Source organism: Eumetopias jubatus, unplaced genomic scaffold, assembly GCF_037043125.1.
Source record: "Eumetopias jubatus isolate StellerSeaLion01/CBP00866 unplaced genomic scaffold, mEumJub1_p1.0 scaffold_12, whole genome shotgun sequence".
NCBI lineage: Eukaryota > Metazoa > Chordata > Mammalia > Carnivora > Otariidae > Eumetopias > Eumetopias jubatus.
The window spans coordinates 61932377-61955828 of record NW_028274818.1 but is presented as its reverse complement, the minus strand read 5'-3'; the positions used below and the strand labels follow the sequence as shown (position 1 = coordinate 61955828).

The 23452-nt window shown below is 40.6% G+C and overlaps 1 pseudogene; it reads left to right on the top strand.

Annotated features, from left to right (window-relative positions):
- Positions 1–12699: 12699 nt before the first annotated feature.
- On the top strand, positions 12700–13930 carry LOC114215631 (spectrin alpha chain, non-erythrocytic 1 pseudogene; annotated as a pseudogene).
- Positions 13931–23452: the final 9522 nt, after the last annotated feature.

Below are 23452 nucleotides of genomic sequence, written 5' to 3'. Positions count from 1 at the left end.
GGTCATGGGCAAGGCCAAAGGAGCTCCGGGTCACCTCCGCTCCATGGCTCCACCTGCCCCAATTTCCATGAGCCCTTCAGGAACATTTTTGCTCCCGCCCATGAGAAATCTGAGTGAGTACAATACAACTTCTGGACGTTGTCGTGTAGTTCTAAATCTAGAGGGACTATTACGCCCTGAAATTTGGGGGAAGAGCTGAAAAGGGGTCATGTTCTATTTTGCATTAGTTATCTGCTGATGTATAGCAAATGACCTTAATATTCAGAGGCTTAAAATGTTTACAAACATATTATCTCATAGTTTCTGCGGTGGGAGTTTGGGAGTGTCTTCACTGGCCGGTTCTGGCTTGGGATTTCCCATGCAGTTGTGGTCAAGATGTGAACTGGAGTTGTAGGCATCTGAAGGTTGGACTGGAATTGGGGGTCTGTGATCGAGGGGGCTCACACGCACGGCTAGAAAGTTAGTGCTGGCTGTTGGTGGAAGGCCTGCAATCTTCACTATGATCTCTCTATGCAGCTGGGGTATCCTCACAACACGCTGGCTAGCTTGCCAAGGTGACTGGTCTGAAAGAAAGCAAGCTGAAAAGCGCAATGCCTCAGAAGTCACACTTCCTCATTTCTGCAATGTCTTTTTTTTTTTTAAGATGTATTTATTTCACACAGAGAGAGACAGCAGGAGTGGAAGGAGCAGAGGGAGAGAGAATCTCAAGTAGACTCCGCCTCACTCAGCGTGGAGCCCGATGCAGCGCTTGACTTCACGACCATGAGATCTCGACCTGAGTGGAAACCAAGAGTTGGATGTTCAACTGACTGTGTCACCCAGGCACCCCTGCAATGGCCTTTAGATTATACAAGCCAGCCCTATGTGTTGTGGGGGGAGACTCTTCAGAGGAGCTATCATCAGGAGGGGAGCATCACTGGAGACATGCTGGAGTCTGGTTACACAGAAGGAGATGAAGAGGGATTGCAGCCAGCAATTCATTTTAGGGTTTTCTGGATTAAGCACAGGGTATTAATTTTTGGTGACCTGTGACCATACCTGGGCATAAGGCCCTGAACTCCTACACTCAAAGCCCCCCATCATCCTTTATGCCAATGGTGCCACTGGAAACCCTGAATTCGTTAAAGGTGTTCTGAGATACCAATCTCCCCAGGCCGTGGGGAAACTGAGCCAGGCTTGAGGTAGACAGGGACAACTGAGCAAATATTATTTTCTGTGTGTTCTGTAAATATATGCAAACTGTATATGCCTAATATATGAAAATATCTACTCTCAATTATTAGGAAGGTCCCCTTGCCAAGGTGCCAAAAAGAGCATTAGGCTCCCATTCTCTGCATGATGCAATGTTCAATATAAGCCCAGTAAGTCAATGTGTTAATAGTGCTGTTCAGATATTCTGGAAATCAGTCATCTGTGGTCTCCCAATGCTGTAAAGTACCAGAAGACATGAACTTTAATCTCCTGCTATAGTTATAGGTTTATTTACTTCTCATTTTCAGTTGTGCCAATTTTTCCTTTGTATATTTTATTTTATTTATTATTTTTATGGTTACATTAATCACCATATATTACATCATTAGTTTTTGATATAGTGTTCCATGATTCATTATTTGCTTATAATAACACCCTGTACTCCATGCAGAACGTGCCCTCTTTAATACCCATCACCAGGGTAACATCCCCCCACCCCCGCCCCTCTAGAACCCTCAGTTTGTTTTTCAGAGTCCATCGTATCTCATGGTTCATCTCCCCCTCCGATTTCCCCCCTTTCTTTCTTCCCCTCCTGCTATCTTCTTCTTCTTCTCCTTTTTTTTTAAACATATAATGTATTATTTGTTTCAGAGGTACAGATCTGTGATTCAACAGTCTTGCACAATTCACAGCACTCACCATAGCATATACCCGCCCCAATGTCTATCACCCAGCCACCCCATCCCTCCCACCCCCCACCACTCCAGCAACCCTCAGTTTCTTTCCTGAGATTAAGAATTCCTCATATCAGTGAAGTCATATGATACATGTCTTTCTCTGATTGACTTATTTCGCTCAGCATAACACTCTCTAGTTCTATTCACGTCATTGCAAATGGCAAGATTTTATTCCTTTTGATGGCTGCATAATATTCCATTGTGTATATATACCACCTCTTCTTTATCCATTCATCTGTCAATGGACATCTTGGCTCTTTCCACAGTTTGGCTATTGTGGACATTGCTGCTATAAACATTGGGGTGCACATACCCCTTTGGATCCCTACATCTGTATCTTTGGGGTAAATACCCGGTAGTGCAATTGCTGGATCATATAATAGCTCTATTTTTAACTTTTTGAAGAACCTCCATACTGTTTTCCAGAGTGGTTGCACCAGCTTGCATTCCCACCAACAGTGTAGGAGGGTTCCCCTTTCTCCACATCCCCGCCAACATCTGTCGTTTTCTGACTTGTTAATTTTAGCCATTCTGACTGGTGTGAGGTGATAGCTCATTGAGGTTTTGATTTGGATTTCCCTGATGCCGAGTGATATTGAGCACATATTCATGTGTCTGTTGGCCGTTTGGATGTCTTCTTTGGAGAAATGTCTGTTCATGTCTTCTGCCCATTTCTTGATTGGATCATTTGTTCTTTGGGTGTTGAGTTTAAGAAGTTCTTTATAGATTTTGGATACTAGCCCTTTATCTGATATGTCATTTGCAAATATCTTCTCCCATTCTGTCAGTTGTCTTTTGGTTTTGTTGACTGTTTCTTTTGCTGCGCAAAAGCTTTTTATCTTGATGGGGTCCCAACAGTTCATTCTTGCCCTTGCTTCCCTTGCCTTTGGCGATGTTTCCAGGAAGAAGTTGCTGCGGCTGAGGTCGAAGAGGTTGCAGCCTGTGTTCTCCTTTAGGATTTTGATGGACTCCTGTCTCACGTTTAGGTCTTTCAACCATTTGGAGTCTATTTTTGTGTGTGGTGTAAGGAAATGGTCCAGTTTCATTCTTCTGCATGTGGCTGTCCAATTTTCCCAACACCATTTGTTGAAGAGATTGTCTTTATTCCATTGGACAGTCTTTCCTGCTTTGTCAAAGATTAGTTGACCATAGAGTGGAGGGTCCATTTCTGGGCTCTCTATTCTGTTCCATTGATCTATGTGTCTGTTTTTGTGCCAGTATCATACTGTCTTGATGATGACAGCTTTGTAATAGAGCTGGAAATCCGGAATTGTGATGCCGCCAGCTTTGCTTTTCTTTTCCAACATTCCTCTGGCTATTCGGGGTCTCTTCTGGTCCCATACACATTTTAGGATTATTTGTTCCATTTCTTTGAAAAAAGTGGATGGTATTTTGATGGGGATTGCATTGAATGTGTAGATTGCTCTAGGTAGCATTGACATCTTCACAATGTTTGTTCTTCCAATCCATGAGCATGGAACGTTTTTCCATTTCTTTGTGTCTTCCTCAATTTCTTTCATGAGTAGTTTATAGTTTTCTGAGTACAGATCCTTTGCCTCTTTGGTTAGATTTATTCCTTGGTATCTTATGGTTTTGGGTGCAATTGTAAATGGGATCGACTCCTTAATTTGTCTCTCTTCTGTCTTGTTGTTGGTGTATAAGAATGCCACTGATTTCTGCACATTGATTTTATATCCTGTAACTTTACTGAATTCCTGTATGAGTTCTAGCAGTTTTGGGGTGGAGTCTTTTGGGTTTTCCACATAAAGTATCATATCATCTGCAAACAGTGAGAGTTTGACTTCTTCTTTGCTGATTCGGATGCCTTTTATTTCTTTTTGTTGTCTGATTGTTGTGGCTAGGACTTCTAATACTATGTTGAATAGCAGTGGTGTAGTGGACATCCCTGCCGTGTTCCTGACCTTAGGGGGAAAGCTCTCAGTTTTTCCCCATTGAGAATGATATTCGCTGTGGGTTTTTCATAGATGGCTTTTATGATATTGAGGTATGTACCCTCTATCCCTACACTGTGAAGAGTTTTGATCAAGAAGGGATGCTGTACTTTGCCAAATGCTTTTTCTGCATCTATTGAGAGGATCATAAGGGTTCTTGTTCTTTCTTTTATTAATGTATTGTATCACACTGATTGATTTGCAGATGTTGAACCAAACTTGCAGTCCAGGGATAAATCCCACATGGTCATGGTGAATAATCCTTTTAATGTACTGTTGGATCCTATTGGCTGGTATTTTGGTGAGAATTTTTGCATCCGTTTTCATCAAGGATATTGGTCTGTAATTCTCCTTTTTGATGGGGTCTTTGGTTTGGGAACCAAGGTAATGGCCTCATAAAACGAGTTTGGAAGTTTTCCTTCCATTTCTATTGTTTGGAACAGTTTCAGGAGAATAGGTATTAATTCTTCTTGAAATGTTTGATAGAATTCCCCTGGGAAGCCATCTCGCCCTGGGCTTTTGTTTGTTGGGAGATTTTTGATGACTGCTTCAATTTCCTTAGTGGTTATAGGTCTGTTCAGGTTTTCTATTTCTTCCTGGTTCAGTTTTGGTAGTTGATATATCTCTAGGAATGCACCCATTTCTTCCAGGTTATCTAATTTGCTGGCATTGAGTTGCTCATAATATGTTCTTATAATTGTTTGTATTTCTTTGGTGTTGGTTGTGATCTCTCCTCTTTCGTTCATGATTTTGTTGATTTGGGTCCTTTCTCTTTTCTTTTTGATAAGTCTGGCCAGGGGTTTATCAATCGTGTTAATTCTTTCAAAAAACCAGCTCCTAGTTTCGTTGATCTGTTCTACTGTTCTTTTGGTTTCTAGTTCATTGATTTCTGCTCTGATCTTTATTATTTCTCTTCTCCTGCTGGCTTTAGGCTTTATTTGCTGTTCTTTCTCCAGCTCCTTTAGGTGTAGGGTTAGATTGTGTAGTTGAGACCTTTCTTGTTTCTTGAGAAAGGCTTGGATTGCTATATACTTCCCTCTTAGTACTGCCTTTGTTGTATCCCAAAGATTTTGAACAGTTGTGTTTTCATTTTCATTGGTTTCCATTAATTTTTTTAATTCTTCTTTAATTCCTGGTTGACCCATTTATTCTTTAGTAGGATGCTCTTTAGCCTCCATATATTTGAGTTCTTTCCGACTTTCCTCTTGTGATTGAGTTCTAGTTTCAAAGCATTGTGGTCTGAAAATATGCAGGGAATGATCCCAATCTTTTGGTACCAGTTGAGACCTGATTTGTGACCTAGGATGTGATCTATTCTGGAGAATGTACTGTGGGCACTAGAGAAGAATGTGTATTCTGTTGCTTTGCGATGGAATGTTCTGAATATATCTGTGAAGTCCATTTGGTCCAGTGTGTCATTTAAGGTCTTTATTTCCTTGTTGATCTTTTGCTTAGATGATCTGTCCATTTCAGTGAGGGGGTTGTTAAAGTCCCCCACTATTATTGTATTGTTGTCGATGTGTTTCTTTGCTTTAGTTATTAACTGCCTTATATAATTGGCTGCTCCTATGTTAGGGGCATAGATATTTACAATTGTTAGATCTTCTTGTTGGATAGACCCTTTATGTAGGATATAGTGTCCTTCCTCATCTCTTATTACAGTCTTTGGTTTAAAATCTAATTTGTCTCCTATAAGGATTGCCACCCCAGCTTTCTTTTGGTGTCCATTAGCATGGTAAATTGTTTTCCACCCCTTCACTTTCAATCTGGGGGTGTCTTTGTGTCTAAAATGAGTCTCTTGCAGACAGCATATTGATGGGTCTTGTTTTTCTATCCAATCTGATGGCCTGCGTCTTTTGATTTTCAGATTTCTGGTGGTTCGATGTAGCCCAATTTTTATAGCCATGAAGTCATCTCTAATGTGTAATCTAAATTGCCCTCCCTTAATCAAAAAATGTTACCACTGTCCAGCCAGCCTTTAGTGAAAAAGGGGCAAACTTTGAGAGGTCCTTCTCAATCACTATTGCCTCTAACAAGTACATAGGGTTGGAATTTTGATTTGAGTCCCAGATGCCATTAACAATGGGTCACTTTCTTTGTCTGAACCTCTGTTTCCTTTTGTATATCAGTTTTCATCTATAAAGTGGGGATAATATTGCACCTATTTCATAGAGTTATTATGAATGTTCAAGGAGATAATCCTTTTAGTAACCTGGTACATAGAAAACACTTAGAAAATGTTAACTATTGTTCTAGAATGCACTATTCGTGTGCACTCAAAGACCATGGGAACACCTTGTCCCTCCTCTTTTAGATGATACAGATTTTTACTCTCAAAAAACCTTGGCCTGTTAGGCTATGGGCTTTGGGGACATTTAAAGCATAATAATCTCTATTGGAGTACTTTTTCTGCTACTAACAAGCTGCACGATTTGGGGCTTAATCTTGCTAAGCCTAAATTTCTTTTTCTACAAAGTGAGGATAATAATATCTACCCCATATGTTTGTTGGAGGATTAAGTGAGCTAATGTATGCAACTTTCTTAGCAAGATACCTAAATAAATTGGCTGATGGTGGTTCCTGCCTTACTAAGGAAAATGGCTCTCCTCACCATCCCTATGGATGAATTCACCTTCAGCAAGCAAGTTATACACACCTTATAGCAATGTCCTCACGAGCTGTGGCTCCTGGGATTGTGAACAGACACCTGACTCAAGGTACACAAATTAACTCGGTGTAAAAAGAAACATGCCTAAGAAAAATTAGTTGAACCAATCAAATAGTTGCTTTTGGAAATCTTAATTGGGAAAATACCCGGAAATTAACTGTCAGCGATGGAATAACAGAATGGGAGACATAATGAGATACAGTTCAGACCATGAAGGAACATGACAGAGTTAAATTAGGAATAAGCAGAGCTGTAATCACAAAAGAAGATATACAAAATAGAAGCCAAGGAGGCCAGCAAGAGGAGCCTAGAAGGAACATTGGAAAGTATTTGAGCTCCTTTACACTGGAATACTTGGTATAAGATCCACGACATTTTGCCACTAATCCTGCCCCCTAGAGCATCCTCTTTCTGAGACCAGGTCAAACTTTGTTTTCGTCCTCAGCTTCCCAAGTAGCCCTCCCGTCCCTTATCTACAATGTTCTCTCTTCTCCCTCCCTCCCTTTTCCTTTCTTGAGCTAATCTGTGTGAGTCTCTGTTCCTGGCATCTGAGCCTAACTGGCATATGGGCACATGGGAGACCTTCAATACGTAATGCATATTATGATTAGGTTGGAATGCAAGAGGCATTGTGACTTAAGCTGATAAAACCCACAAATAGAAGATATGGTAAGACAATTGAAGGGGAATTCCAAGAGACTGTGTTCAAATACAGAGTTTAAGGGTTAGAAACACTCAAAACTCCAAGGTTAGTAGGGTGAAATCACAGGGAAACAGTAGTAGAAATAAGACTGTAATGTCTTAGTAAGAAACACCAATTATGAATTACCCTGTTTGGAGAAAGAGTGTATGAACAGGAGGGGTGGCTGGTCAGCATAGAAAAAAGTACAAAAGCCTGATCTAGCAGTGTTTTTTAGTACCATCAAGGAAGAGAGACAATAAATTCTGGATACATGCATTTTCCAGTCACTGGGGAAAAGTACCAGAGCAGAGGTGATTCTCCAGTTCTCACCAGAACTAGGCAGAATATCCCATAAGGCTATCCATTTCTTTGGCTTCAATTTCATCCTCACAAAGTAATCTTTGGGTTGCTGTTTTGGCTTTCCATGTATTCTGACATTATGAGATAGTATCAGGATAGAAGACACATGCATTCAAATGGCAGAAAAAGAAACCTTTCTTCTGTAAAGCAAATATGTGGTTGGTCTAGTTTGTACATGTCAGACTTTGTGAACATGATAGGTGGAAGCCAGTCTCTTTGATTAGGACCAAGTCTATGGAACTGAAGAGGCTGGGAGACAAGCTTCTTGGAGTAAACGTAACATGATGCCCCTCTGAGCAATATGTTGGTAGAAGTCTATAACCTTGTGTGATATAATAAAAATATATATTTGAGGTTTGTTCAGACAATGATGTCTAAAAGAAAAGACTGAATTGAATAGCCTAGCCAAGAAGTCTCTGTTTCTGGGAAAAAGAAGCTGTAGGTTTGGTGGTGTGAAGTAATACAAAATACATATTTGATTTTATGTCCTTGGTGTCTGGCACAGAGCTCCTAAAACTGTTAGATCTCCTGAGGGGTGAGTGCCTTGGTAGCTAATGAGATGACTCTCGGTGGGGTCCTCAGGAGAGCCTCAGGATGGGTGGCTGGTCATCAGAAAGACCAAGCCACAATTGGAGGCTTAGAACTTTCCGCCCTTTAAATTCTGAATTAGGGGGCGCCTAGGTGGCTCAGTCATTAAGCATCTGCCTTCGGCTCGGGTCATGATCCCAGGGTCCTGGGATCGAGCCCCGCATCGGGCTCCCTGCTCAGCGGGAAGCCTGCTTCTCCCTCTCCCGCTCCCCCCTGCTTGTGTTCCCTCTCTCACTGTCTCTCTGTCAAATAAATAAAATCTTAAAAAAAAAAACCAAAATCCTTGAGGTATTACAGACAGGCTTTGGTTTGTTTACATAGCCTACTAAGGCATTAAACCCACCTCATTTTGTTTTAAGATTTTATCTATTTATTTGAGAGAGAATGAGAGAAAGAGTACATGAGTGGGGTGGGGAGGGGCAGAGGGAGAAGCAGACTCCTCACTGAAGGGGAAGCCCAATGCAAGGCTTGATCCTGGGACTCCCGGATGACCTGAGCTGAAGGCAGCCACTTAACCAACTGAGTCACCCAGGTGCCCCTAAGTCCACCTCATTTAATGACCTCCTTGTTTAATTAACTTAACCAAGCTCATAAACTGTAGGTCCAGCATTCAAACTTACTTCTTTTTATGTTAGCTCCAACATTTTCTTCCAGTAGGTGACAGAAACTCCAGGTAACCACGAATCAGAGTAGCGAGTAGCCCACTCAAAGCAAGAAAGGGGCATTATCTGTGCCAAAGTGTTCGGGGGCACATTCCAGTGGCACTGTGTGGGTAAAGAATATGATTCTAGGACAGAGTCAAGAACAGAATAGGGCCCGGGATCTACCCACGTGCGCAGAAAAACATTTTCCTGGGAATACTGCAATATATCTATCCCAAGACTCCTCTTCTCAATCATAAAGTAGTCTTGAAGTCATTGGGAATGCGAAGTGTGCAGTGTGCAGTCAACTGGAGAAAATCAGCCTCTCCCATTAAGCTTGGTTGGAAGATTGGATATAGAAAAAAGGATAGAAAAATATTTCTCCTTTTGATACAAGACAGAATGTTTTCAAGGGGTTTTAAGACACATATATCTGATGAACCATAGAATGTATATATGAGAGACAGAATGTATATATGAAAGTTCCTTGGCTCCTTCCAAAACCTGTTAATTTATTCCTATATCTTCAACCCTGCATTTAGCCTTACCCAGAATTCTCCTTTTCACATCTAATCTCCCCTCTATGTTTTAAAAGAATACCATTGACTACTATTTTTATTTCTATTTTTTTGTTCTAATAAATAAATAGCTATTTATTGAGGGCTCACTATATTCCAGGCACTGTGGTGTTTTTCGTTTATCATCCTAGCTTCTTTCCCCAAACTCTATGAAGTACTTATTATTATTATTATCATTATTATTATCATTATCCATCGGACCAATGAGGAAACAGAGGCTTGGTGGGAAATAGCAGATTTGCCTCCAGATTGTCCATCTCTGCTGACAACAAGCTCATCTGCCCCAACACAGCCCTGTCTGCACCTATGAACACTGGGGCCCTCTCCAGTCCCGATCATCTCTCCCTGCTGTACTTCCTTCCTTCACTGGTTTTCTTCCTTTGGAAAAACTGTTTCTTCTCTGGGATCAAGAACCATCCTGTGGCTGCAGATCTTTCTCCTAAGGAGCTCTCTGGGGTTGCTCCAGCTCAGATCTCTCACCATTGACTTTTTCCTACACACTTCACAATCGTCTCTAGTGGAATGTTCCCTGGCAAGGTGAAAGCAATAGGTCCAAATGATGCTCATTACAAACTCTTCCTTTTTCATTTCCCCATCACTGTGGATGACATTCCCATAGGTTGGGCTTCAAACCTGGGAATGGCCCAGGACCTCTGGGTCACCCAGCACTAGCCTGGTGGCTTCCTCCCCTATATGCACATCATGAGATTGGCCAGAAACATGGCAGGGCCAGAGAGACACAGCCTTGCCTGACACCCTTTCTATCCCCGCTGGGAGAGCACCGGCCCCCACGCCATTCAAGGGTCCACCAGTTAAGCTTCTCTTTCCTTGTCTCTCTTGCCACAAGTCTCTGCTGATTGCCCCTCCTATACCCATTTCCCTCTTTGGTCCATTGACATCTGGACGCACTTTCCATGGCTAGCACTGACTAGTGTCGTGCATGTTTATTACAAATGTGTGCTAGCATCCTTCCTGTTTATGTTCTGCGTCTTGATGTTTGCCCTGTGCTTACCAGTTGGGCTGCCAGCTTGACCCATGACGAGAGGAGCAATAAACAGCTGGGGCACCGAGCAGTGTCCTGGCCTGGGCTCAGCCGCAGAGAGCTCGCCATGCTTTGGGTCGTGCTCCAGCCCCACTACCTGTGTGGGGCAGGGACTCCCTGCTCACAACCTGCCCCCCCGCACTGCCACAACCGGGCAATGCTTCGATTTGTCGATCCTCCTTCCACCGCATCTGGCTGCTCTGGGTCCATTAGGCATTCTCATCATACCTGCCACGTTCCAATTCTGTGCAGCAGCCACAGGTTGCCTTCTGAATGGGGTACGAGGCTGAGGCGTGGGCGCTGATGTGGGACCGGCTCCTGAAAGCAGTTCACTGAAAAATGCTCAGAGACACACACACTGTTAGGAAGTGGGTGTCATTATAGATTTCCATTTCTGCGGAGACTTCATTGAGTGAGACCTTGAGAGAAAACATGAAAAGCACTTTATCTTTTAGGAGGTTCAGGGGGAAGGTAGCAGCCCTGAATATTTACCCAAAGGGGGAAAAGGAAAGAAATCTTGCAAAATTGCACTCTCTCAAATACAAATGAAACTAAATCCCTTGAGGAAATTAAAATACTACGCGCTGTGTATGGAAAACCTAAAAGGATCTTACTCTGTGTTAACAACCCAGACCCACAGTCCTCCACTCTCTCTCATCCTCGTAAGCATTTTAACTCCTCAGGTAAGCCTTTTAACTTGCCCCACACTCCCCTTTGCCTGCAGCTGACTGAGCCTTCACATGAAAGCACTTTGGACAAATGCTTCTCTGACACGTTTTATCTTCAAACCATCGTGCACCCCCGGGTTCCTAATGATACAGCCTGCGTTCCCCACAGATATCTCAGGATACTTCTTATGCATCTAGCCTTGATGTCATCTGAACATCAGTGTGTGAACATAGGGAACGGCTTTGACCTCCCTCCGAATCAGGGAGATGTGAGCATGTATGTGCGAAGGTGCAGGAACAAGCAAATAAACACAAATATCACAGGAAATCACTCCAAAGTCAGTAGGTAATATCTTCATTTTTCAACAGAGAACAGAGCAACGCCCCAAAAGCACAAGATGAAGTAATGCTCTTCATGTGTATTTGTTCAAAAATATTCAGAAGTCATTTTCTCTACAATTAATAGCCTTGTGCATACATTATTTCTTTTATTTTCTTCTTTTGCCACTGGGGAAGAATCCTAGAAATTGCATTACTGAGTTGGAAGGTAAATGGATATAATTTTTTCCCACTGTATGGAGTATTATTTTAAAACTAATAGCTCAGTGACAATATAAAGATGTTTTTGTTTTGTTCTTGGAGCTTCGGGTTCAAAACAGATCAATGGGAACCAGGTGTGCTGAGCTGTGCAGTCACTCGGGAACCCAGGCTGTTGGGGGCTCCATGCAGCACGCCAGCTTCACCAGCAGGGAAGACAGCTCGTGAAGAACATGCTTTGTCCACTCAGAGACATAGATCACGTCTGCTCGTGACCCATTGACCAGAACTTGTCACATGAAATGCTGGCCCACAAAGGGTCAGGATTGGGGGGACAGCAAATCCCGGTTATCTGGGGAGCAGTTGCTACTCACAGCCACTTCATCTTTGAGATCACGTGCCAAGATTCTGAAGCAGAAATGCTCATCAAAGAGCTGTTTATTGCAGAAAGAAGGTGGGGGAGAAGAATAGAAGAAAGAAAAGAGATACATTTAGAGGCCTAACAACAGGAAAAGGTTAAATATATGATGGATCGGGCACACAAAGGCAAAGCTGAGTGATACGAATTAGGGCATAAATTCTTGGAGTCTGAGTGCCCAGGTATCTATTCTGTTTCTCTCACTATCTAGATATGTGGACTTGGATATATTACTTAAGCTAGACTTTGATTTCTTCAGCTATCTAGTGAGGATAATAATACCGACTTCTTACGGTTATTATGATGATACAATTTAAAAAGAATTTAACATGCTTAGCACATGGCTGGGTCTAGCAAACTATATTATTGCTTTTCAGGCACTAAATTATGCTTAAAAATATTTACTGACATGGAAGGGTGCCCACATGATTTTGAATGAAAAAGAAGCCTCAGAACTCTTTGCTTGGTATAATAAAGGTTATTTAAAAATCACAAATATATGTATAGAAAAATCTGGAATGTAAACATTATAACTTCACTTTATGCTTTTCTGGATTTTGTGTAACAAAATCAAATTCCATTAAGAAAAGATAGGAATTATGCTTAGATTACATGTAATCTAATCTCTTAACCTCTTAACCTCTTCCTGACGTTCGCCAAAAAGGCCTCTGCCTTCAACAGCTGGTTTGAAAACGCCGAAGAGGATCTGACCGATCCCGTACGTTGCAACTCCCTGGAGGAGATCAGAGCTTTGCGCGAGGCCCACGACGCCTTCCACTCGTCCCTCAGCTCTGCCCAGGCCGACTTCAGCCAGCTGCCCGAGCTGGACCACCAGATCAAGAACTTCCGGGTGGCCTCCAACCCCTACACCTGGTTCACCATGGAGGCCCTGGAGGAGACGTGGAGGAACCTGCAGAAGATCATCAAGGAGCGGGAGCTGGAGCTGCAGAAGGAGCAGCGCCGGCAGGAGGAGAACGACAAGCTGCGCCAGGAGTTCGCCCAGCACGCCAACGCATTCCACCAATGGATCCAGGAGACCAGAACGTATCTCCTCGATGGGTCCTGCATGGTGGAAGAATCTGGGACCTTGAAATCCCAGCTCGAAGCTACCAAACGCAAGCACCAGGAGATTCGAGCCATGAGAAGTCAGCTCAAGAAGACTGAGGACCTGGGGGCGGCCATGGAGGAGGCCCTGATCCTGGACAACAAGTACACAGAGCACAGCACTGTGGGCCTGGCCCAGCAGTGGGACCAGCTCGACCAGCTGGGCATGCACATGCAACACAACCTGGAGCAGCAGATCCAGGCCAGGAACACAACCGGAGTGACTGAGGAGGCCCTCAAAGAATTCAGCATGATGTTTAAACACTTCGACAAGGACAAGTCGGGCCGGCTGAACCACCAGAAGTTCAAGTCCTGCCTGCGCTCCCTGGGTTATGACCTGCCCATGGTGGAGGACGGGGAGCGCGACCCCGACTTCGAGGCAATCCTAGACACCGTGGATCCAAACAGGGACGGCCACGTCTCCCTGCAAGAATACATGGCCTTCATGATCAGCCGTGAAACGGAGAATGTTAAATCCAGCGAGGAGATCGAGAGCGCCTTCCGGGCCCTGAGCTCCGAGGGAAAGCCCTACATGACCAAGGAGGAGCTGTACCAGAACCTGACTCGGGAACAAGCTGACTACTGCGTCTCCCACATGAAGCCCTACGTGGACGGCAAGGGCCGTGAACTCCCCACCGCCTTCGACTACGTGGAGTTCACCCGCTCGCTCTTCGTGAACTGATCCCGCCCCCCTGCCTTGCCTGGCCCACGCTGCTTGCCCTGCTGTCGCCTTGCTGCATGTCACCTCCTCTCTGTGCCCACGTATTCCAGTGTCACTCTCCACTGCAAGCTTATGTCCGCTTAGCTTGGGGGTAAGACTTAGTAGAAAGGATGCTTCACTAAGCCACTCCCAGTCCAGCGGCACCCGCCCTGTTGCTGTGGGGACCTGGATTCCTGTTGTGAAGCCAGCGGCCCCATTCCGGCTCGAGAAATCGAAGCAGCTGGCTGCTCCTTTCCTGTTCTCCCCACTTCATTTTGTTTTCATGTAAAAGACCAATAAATGACACTCCCCCCCAAAAAAAAGAAAAGATAGGAATTATGCTTAGATTAGATGTACAGCATGAGCCAAATTGCCTGTAGTATGAGCTTTCCTTCTACTGTTTCTTGTTCCTATGGCTCATTGGGGAGACTGAATCTATGTCTCCGGTTATACTTATAAAAATGTGAAATTTTATGTTCCAGGAAACTAGCCCTCCATGCAAGCAAATACATACTGCCCATGCCCGAGGACTCTGGCAAATCTCATGGTTATTTTGAAAAGAAATTAGAGTGTGCTTGTAAGACACAATTGCATGCACTTTTCTGTTTTAATTGTAATGTCATTCTGAAATTCTGCTGCTCATTTCTGGCAACATCTTCCTATGAACAGTTGCTGCGGTCACCTCCCGTCACTATGTGGTACCCTACCTTCAAAGAATTCTCTGCCTCTAAGGGATCTAAGAGAAAAATAATTTGCAGTCTATGTGGTATTCGTATTTCAATTGTCCTATGACTGCCACTACTCATTAAGAGGTTATAACCCTATGTTCATGCCATTAAATGTGATTTCAAGTTTAACATCTTTCCCTGAACGATGGGTTCTGAAATTTTAAAATAAATTGAGATGCATTTTTATCTTTACAAAAACATGCTCTGTTTGCTAGGTAATTGTAGAATTTTCACTTAATGACAATAACGTAGTATTTGATATGCCCACTACTAATAATGACGTGATTCTCAATAGCTAAAGTAAATGTCAGTCATTGTGCACCAATTGTAGAGTATCATTTGTTGTATGAGATAATGAGGAATAGAACTGAAAGCCCTTTTCCCATTTTGAAAGAGGAGAGAATCCATAGAATCCTACAGATATTTCAATTTACCAACTCTAACTTCACTATTGGCTCTTCACGATTTTTTCTTTACAAAATCAATAACATTGTAGCATTTATTATTATCCATTAAAAAGATTCACTTGCTAACTCCCATTTGTTACCCTTTTGTATGTGTATCCTTCATATAGTTAGTACATTTGGTGCAAGGTCATTTCTTCTCCTTCATTATCACCATCTACTAAGAAACTCATGCTTTTGGGTGATCAAAAAAATTATTCATCGATCATGAGAAAGTCAATACACATTTTACAATTTCAAGATTGGAAGGAATACCAAGAAAGATGTTTGTTTTAGTGTTAAAGTTTGAAATAAAATTATCTTCTATTTCCTTTTTTTTTAATTATGGTATAGCAAGGAAGACATCAAACTGAAGGTCAGCACTTTGGGGAAACTAGCTCTATGACCTTTGGAAGGTTATCTGATATCTCTGTGTCTTAATTTTCCTCATCATTAAAACTGGAGAAGAAAAAAAAGGCTATTAGGATTCTTCCCAGTTCTAAATTTCTATGGCTCTACATGCATTTGGGCTTCCAAGGATCAGCTCTGAAAACCATATTTTTAAAATTTGCATAGTAGAATCTAATTTGAACTGACATAAGGGACTTATAGTCAAATTATTCCACTTATGGTTAGTATTTATATGTTTTACTGCAAAAACATTAATGTGTTTAATTATGGGAGCTATCCCAGACACTACTGGGGTTGTTATACAACATGTGGTCTATAAGTCATATTACTTTTTTAAGTAGGGAAAATTCTGAATTCTAAAACATATTCAGCATCAGGATTTGGATAAGGGATGAATTTTAAACTTCTATTTACTGAATAACTGCTTTGTGTGAGGCTTTATGCTAGCTACTGGAGAAATAGTCCCAGTTCTCAAAGTATACATTCTAATGGTGGGGGAAAGATAATAAATAAGTAAAAAATAATAATAATCAAATCATTACCAATCTTGGTGTTATCAAAGAAATAAACAGTGTGATAGAGAATAAGTTAAGGTTGGACGAGCTAGTTTAGTTAGGTCAGTTTTCCCCTTGGCCTCACTGAAGAAGTCATCTTTCACTGAGTACTAAAGGTTGAGCTAGAATAAGCCATCAGAGTCAAGGATGAGTATTCTAGGCAGAGGGAGGAGAAAGCTTGGCTTGCTCTGGAAACAAAAACATGCTCCTTGAATCAGGAAAGAAACTGAAAATGTAATGAGGTTGAAGAAGTTATTTTAACTATGAACAGAATTTAGATTTTATTCTAAGTTCCATGGGTAGCCATTGAAAAGATTTGAAGAGAGGAATGGCATGATTATAACTGTGCCTTTCAGAGATCCTTCTAGAACTTCCTCTTCCAGCAATAGCAGACCAGGTAATTTAGAGTAACTACCTGAACTGTAAGTAAACCAAACCTCCATTTATCCTAGACCTTAAATTTTTCTTACAAATAAAATTCCAATAACTATACGTGGAACACAACAAAACATAACCAGACACAGTAAAACACACACACACACACACACACACACACATACGCACAAATATGGGGGAAAAAGGGAAAAGAACCACTGGGGCTCCAGATATCATAACCATATTTCACAGATTTTAACTATACTTAATATGTTCTTGTCTAGGTAGATAATGTTAGCCAAGAACTAAAAACAATAAAAAGTGACATAGATTTGAAAAAAACCAAGTAGAAACTTTAAAATTAGAAAATACAATAACAGAAGCGTAAAAACTTAATGGGTGGGGTTTAATAGCAGATTGTACATGCCCGAAGAGAGAATTAATAGGCTGGGATTTGAGTCAAAAGAAAATATCCAGAGTGATGCATAAGAAGACAAAAAGAATTCACATACACACATGAACACACGCACACACTAAATACATCACAGTAAAGCTGAAGTACAACAATGTTAAAAAGAAAATCTTTAAAGAAGCTAGAGAAAAAGTTCAGATTGCATTAAAAAGAGCAACCACTGTCACTTGACTTCCCAACTAAAAAAGTTGTTGGTAGAAGATAATGAAATGCCATCTTCAAAATGGTGAGAGAAAATAACCGCTAACCTAGGGCATATAACTATAGATTATGGAATCATTGAAAAATAGTAACATGATATTATGAACAGCTTTATGCCAATGCATTTGAAACTTTAATTAAAAGTAATAAATATGCATAGAAAAGCACCAACCTAACAGAAATGTCGTAAAAGGAAATAGAAAGCCCGTGTATTCCTATAATGATTAAAGACACTGAATCCATAACTGAAATTTGGTCCAGATAATTTCACTAGGAAATTCTGCCAAACATTTAAGGAATAAATAATGTCAATGATACACAAAGTCTCCCAGAAAAAAAAAAAAAAGAGAGAACACTCTCAAACTTGTATTTTGAAGCCAGCATAATTTTGGTGCCAAAACCCAGCAGGGATATTACAAGAATTTCAGAAAATTTTCAGAAAAAATTTATATGTGAATGAAATGGAAAAGTCAGCAAACAGAATTTAGTAACATATAAGAAGGATAAAGCGTGACCAAGTTGTATTTATTCCATTAATGCATGGGTTTTGGTATTAGAAAATAAATCAGTGTAATTCTCTATATTGACAGAATAAAGGAAAATTATATGACTATCTCATCAGATGCAGATAAAGTGAAAAAATTTCATTTTGTTTTTGACAAAAGTCCCTATTCTTAACAAACTTAGAAGAAACATTTCCTTATCTTATATAGAATATCTCTTTAAAAACAACAACAACAACAACCTTACACCAAACATTAACTTTAAAGATGATATTGAAAACACCCCCTTTGAGATTAAGAACAAAACACTAATACCCACGATTAGCACTGTTCTACAATATACTGAATTCATACCCAGTACAGTATATCAAAAAAAAAAAAAAAAAGAAGAAAAAAGAAAAGAAAGAAAGGAAAAGAAACATGAATAAAGATGGGTAAGAAAGAAAAAACAATCATGTTGTAAAGGAATTTGTCCTGTAAAGAGAGGGCTGGCCTTTGCCCAGACTCCAGAGGTAACCTCTAAACACTTGGAATTTCCTGAGTGGGAGGAAGGAGTCTCTTTGTTATTCATGGTGATCCCCTCAGATCCCACAGGATAGTTTTTACTAATGAGGTGATTCTTGGTGGACCCCTTGGGCTATGTCATATCATTCCCATCCCTGGAGATTCAATCAATCATGCCTATGCAATGAAGCCCCAGCAAAAGTTCTGGACACAGAAGCTCAGGTGAGCTTCCCTGGTTGGGAATATTCTGCATATTTTCACCCATAAGGCCAGGAAGAGGTAATGTCATCCACGGCTCCACAGGGAGAGGACAATATGAAGCTCCACACCTTCCCAGGCTCTGACCTATGTGTCTTATCCCTAAATGTTTTTTTTAAAGATTTTATTTATTTATTTGAGAGAGAGTGAGAGAGAGAGAGCACATGAGAGGTGGGAGGGCCAGAGGGAGAAGCAGACTCCCCACTGAGCAGGGAGCCCGATGCGGGACTCGATCCAGGGACTCCAGGATCATGATCTGAGCCGAAGGCCGTCGCTTAACCAACTGAGCCACCCAGGCGCCCTCCCTAAATGGTTTTAACTTGTATCCTTTCCCCATAATAAACACGACTGTCACTATAATAGAGTTCTGAGTCTTTCTAACAAAGTTTCAAATCTGCAGTTGCTTCTGGGAAACCCCTCAACTTGCACTTGGTGTCAGAAGTCTTGGGCAGATGAGTGGATGAAGAAGATGTGGTCCATATATACAATGGAATATTACTCAGCCATCAGAGAGGATGCATACCCAACTTTTACGTCAACATGGAGGGGACCGGAGGAGATTATGCTAAGTGAAATAAGTCAAGCAGAGGAAGTCAATTATCCCATGGTTTCACTTATTTGTGGAACATAAGGAATAGCATGGAGGACATTAGGAGAAGGAAGGGAAAAATGAAGGGGGGGAAATCGGAGGGGGAGACGAACCATGAAAGACTATGGACTCCAAGAAACAAACAGGGTTTTAGAGGGGAGAGGGGCTGGGGGGATGAATTAGCCCAGTGATGGATATTAAGGAGGGCACATACTGCATGGAGCATTGGGTATTCTATGAAAACAATGAATCACAGATCACTACATCAAAAACTAATGATGTATTGTATGGTGACTAACATATCATAATAAAATAAAATTAAATTTAAAAAAATCTATAAAAAAAAAAGTCTTGAGCAGACTTAGCAGTCTGGAGGACTGTGACTTTAGCCTTGAATTTGACTAACTCCACATCTTACTTACAAATGATATACTTGTATGCATAGAAAAAAACTATAAATTGATAAATTATTAGATTAGTGAGTTTAGCAAGATCTATGGATTCATGGTCATAATAAAAATTCATTTGTATTAGTACCATCAACAAACACAAAATTTAAACATCAGATATATCATATACATAGGAATAAATTTCACAAAAGCTAAGCAAAATTTCTCTGTAGGAAACTATAAATGTTTTTAAGAGAAATTTTAAATGATCTGAATAAATTGAAAGATATACCACCTCCCTCGATTGAAAACACAATATTTTAGAAATGTTAATTGTCCATAAATTGATCTATAAATTCAATGTACTCCTAGCTGACTTCCCAAGTTTCTTTGTATGTCTTGATCAGCTAATTTGTAAGTCCACAGAGAAATATACAGGCAAAAATAAGCTAAAACACACTTGAAGAAGAATAGTATGAGAGAAATTGTTCCACTAGATAGCAGTATTCATTTAAAGTGGGTCAATATATTGTTGTATGGATAAACAAATAAAATAACAGAAAAGAGCAGAAGACCCAAAGATTGGGTCACTTATCTATTGATACTTGATTTATTACAAATGTGACATGGCAGAGCAGTTTGGAGAGAATAGCTCTCTTTAATAAATGGTCCTGGAACAATCAAATGCTCATCCAGACCTCCACTTTACTCCAAAAATCAATTCTAGACCCAAGGTTGAAAAGCAACATTTTTGGAGAGTAATATAGGATATATACATATCCTATATATATATGGAGAGAGAGAGAAATATAATTCAAAATCTCATGATAAGAAGATACTTTTTTTGAGAAAGAGAGAAAACACAAGGCAGGGGAGGGTGCAGAGGAAGAGAGAATCCTAAGCAGGCTCCATGCCCAGTATGGAGCCCAAAATGGGGCTCCATCTCATGACCCTGAGATCATGACCTGAGCCAAGATCATGACCTGAGCTGAAATCATGAGACAGAGCTTAACTGAGCCACTCAGTTACCCAAGAAGATAGTTTTTAAACAAACAAAATACTAAAGTTAGTGAAAAAAATAATTGAATCCATTAAAAGAATGTGCTTCTATTAATTGAAAGTAATCACTAAAAAAAAGAAGGGTTTTGTTTGTTTTGTTTCTTAAATTCTACATATGAGTGAAGTCATATGGCATTTGTCTTTATCTCTCTGACTTATTTCACTTAGCAGTATCCTCTCTAAGTCTGTGTATGCTGTTGCAAATGGCAAGATCTCATTCCTTTTTATGAGTAATATTCCAGTGTGTGTGTATGTGTGTGGATGTGTCTTCTTTATCCATTCATCTATGGGTAGACACTTGGGTTGCAGAACTTAAGAAACAAAATGTTAAAAAACAAATGAAGAAAAAAGAGACAAACAGAAAAAAACAGACTTAAATACAGAAAGCAAACTGGTGGTTGTCAGAGGGGCAATGGTAAGGGGATGAGTGAAATAGGTAAAGGGGATTAAAAGTACATTTATTGTGATGAGCACTGAGTAATGTATAGAATTGTCAAATCATTATATTGTATACTTGAAACTAATATAATACTGTATGTTAACATTTCAATAAAAATATTTTTTTTCAAAAATATCTGGGATTTATTCTTAAAAAAAAGAAAAGGGAAGTCCTCTGAATGAGAGAAAATATTTGTAACATACATAACCAACTAAAGCACTCAAACATTGAACACATAAACAATTATAAATCAATAAGAAAAGTCAGATATCCCAAGAGAAAATTTGGCAAGAAATTTGAAAAGAAATTCCCAAAAGAGGGTATTTAAGTAGTCAGCAACCATATAAGAAGTCAACCTTATTAACATCAGGAAAATGTGAATTAAAACCACCATGAGATACCAAGAAATGATAAAAAGAAAATGACTGGAAATATCACATTGTTTGCAAAGATGTGGAGTAAAGGGTACTGTCACACACTGCTGGAAGAGGGTAAATGGGTACAGTCACTTTGGAAAGTTATCTTGACATTATTTTCTTTTTTTTTTTAAAGATTTTATTTATTTATTTGACAGAGACACAGCGAGTGAGGGAACACAAGCGGGGGAGTGGGAGAGGGAGAAGCAGGCTTCCCGCCGAACAGGGAGTCCGATGCAGGGCTCGATCCCAGGACCCTGGGATCATGACCTGAGCCGAAGGCAGACGCTTAACGACTGAGCCACCCAGGCGCCCCCTGACATTATTTTCTAGAGTTTAGTATACACTTGACCCAGCAATTCTCTCCTAGGTATACACCCTAATAGATGCACAAATGCTCCAGACAGTGATGTGCCAGAACAAGTTTGCCCCAGGTCAGGAGTCATTATCAAATACTTACCAACTTACCACTGACTCCAGAAAAGATGCAGAATAATGTTCTTAGAACCATTATTTATAATATGCCAAAACAGAAACCATTCAAGTGTCATTCAAGGGTAGCATGGGTAAACTATTCATAAATATTAAAACCATGCAATACTATATGCAATAAACTGAATGAACCAGAGCTACACACAACCACACAGATAACTCTCCCAAGCATAATACTGAACAACAACAACAATAGAACAGTGAAACAGAAGTATTTCTGTGGTACTATTTCATTTATATAAAGTTCAAAATTAGAGAACTCCGAATGTGCATTGCTACAAACTAAGGAGATAACAATTTGAAGAAAAGCAAGGAAGTGATAAATATGAATACTGGGGGAGTAGTTATATTCTGAGGGGGAAGGGGGTTGTGACTGGGAATGAGCAGTTGGCGGGGGAGGAGAGGGTGGGCTTCTGGGGTGCAAACAATGGTCTATTTCTTGATAGTGGCTGCAGTTACACAGGTGTTCATACTTCATTAAGCTGAATATAGTTGACCCCTGGAGAAGTCCTCCCACAGCTGGAAATCTGAGCATTAACTTTTGACTCCCTGAAAGCTCAACCAATGATAGCCTACTGCTGACTAGAAGCCCTACCAATAACAGAAATAGCCCATATAACTCACATTTTGTATGTTTTATATATTACAACTATATTCTTACCATAAAGTAAGCTACAGAAAAGAAAATGTTATTAAGAAAACTATAAGGAGGAGAGAATACATTTACAGGACAATACTGTATTTATTGAAAAAAATCTGCGTATAAGTGGACCCACACAGTTCAAACACATGCTGTTCAAGAGTTAACTGTGTTTCCAATAATTATACCTAAGGGATTTTTGTGGTCAATAACAGTCCCTACCTCCCAGAATGAGGTTAAATGAATTAATACAGGGAAAGCTTTTTGAAATATATTTGGAATATAGAAGCACCAATTACAAATGAGCAAGTGGCGGTGGGAACATAAAATGAGATTTAAAGTGGAATCTGTCAAAAGAAATGGTAATCTTGTATAAAGGAGTTAGAATGGCATTCCAATTGGATATAAGAATAATAAAGCATCCATTTTATATCAATTTAAGTCACTTTCTTTTCTTCTCAAATATAGACCGGGTCCAGTGCTGGGAGCTGGTTATACCAAATCGGGTAAGACACAGCTCTCGCCTTGAACCTAAAGTCTAGCGAATAAGAGAATTCATTTACTCATGTATTCATTTAATAAACACTTGTTGGGTCTGTACTGTGTGCCAGGTTATTAGAGACACGAGTAACTTTTTCAAGGAAGTTGAATATACATGACACCCTTGAAAGACAGACATAAATAAGCATATCAGAATATAAACGCCCTTCGGAAGATTTGTGCGCAGTTCCAGGGCGGGTGGGGAGAACTAGCTATGATTCACCTGTTATGTAAATGGAGTGCCAGAGACTCTGAATTAATTCATTTTATCTCCATGCCACACTTGTACAAGTTAGAGAAGTGACACAGCTAAAATGTACCCTCTCCCGACTCCCTTGCAACACGGGTTCTGAATACAAATTAGGCTCAATTAGATGCATTCATGAGATGTGCAAGGCAGGATTGGGTGGGATCATCTTTGGCAATGATTGGCCCTTTCTGCAGGCATGTCAGTCAAGGCTGTGGAAGGTCTCCCCACAGTAGTGTCCCCTGTACACGTTCCTGTTTCCTGAGTGCCGGCTTCCGGCTCCTTGCTCCTGGGATTAGACTTAGGTGCCCCTTCTCCAACTGCAT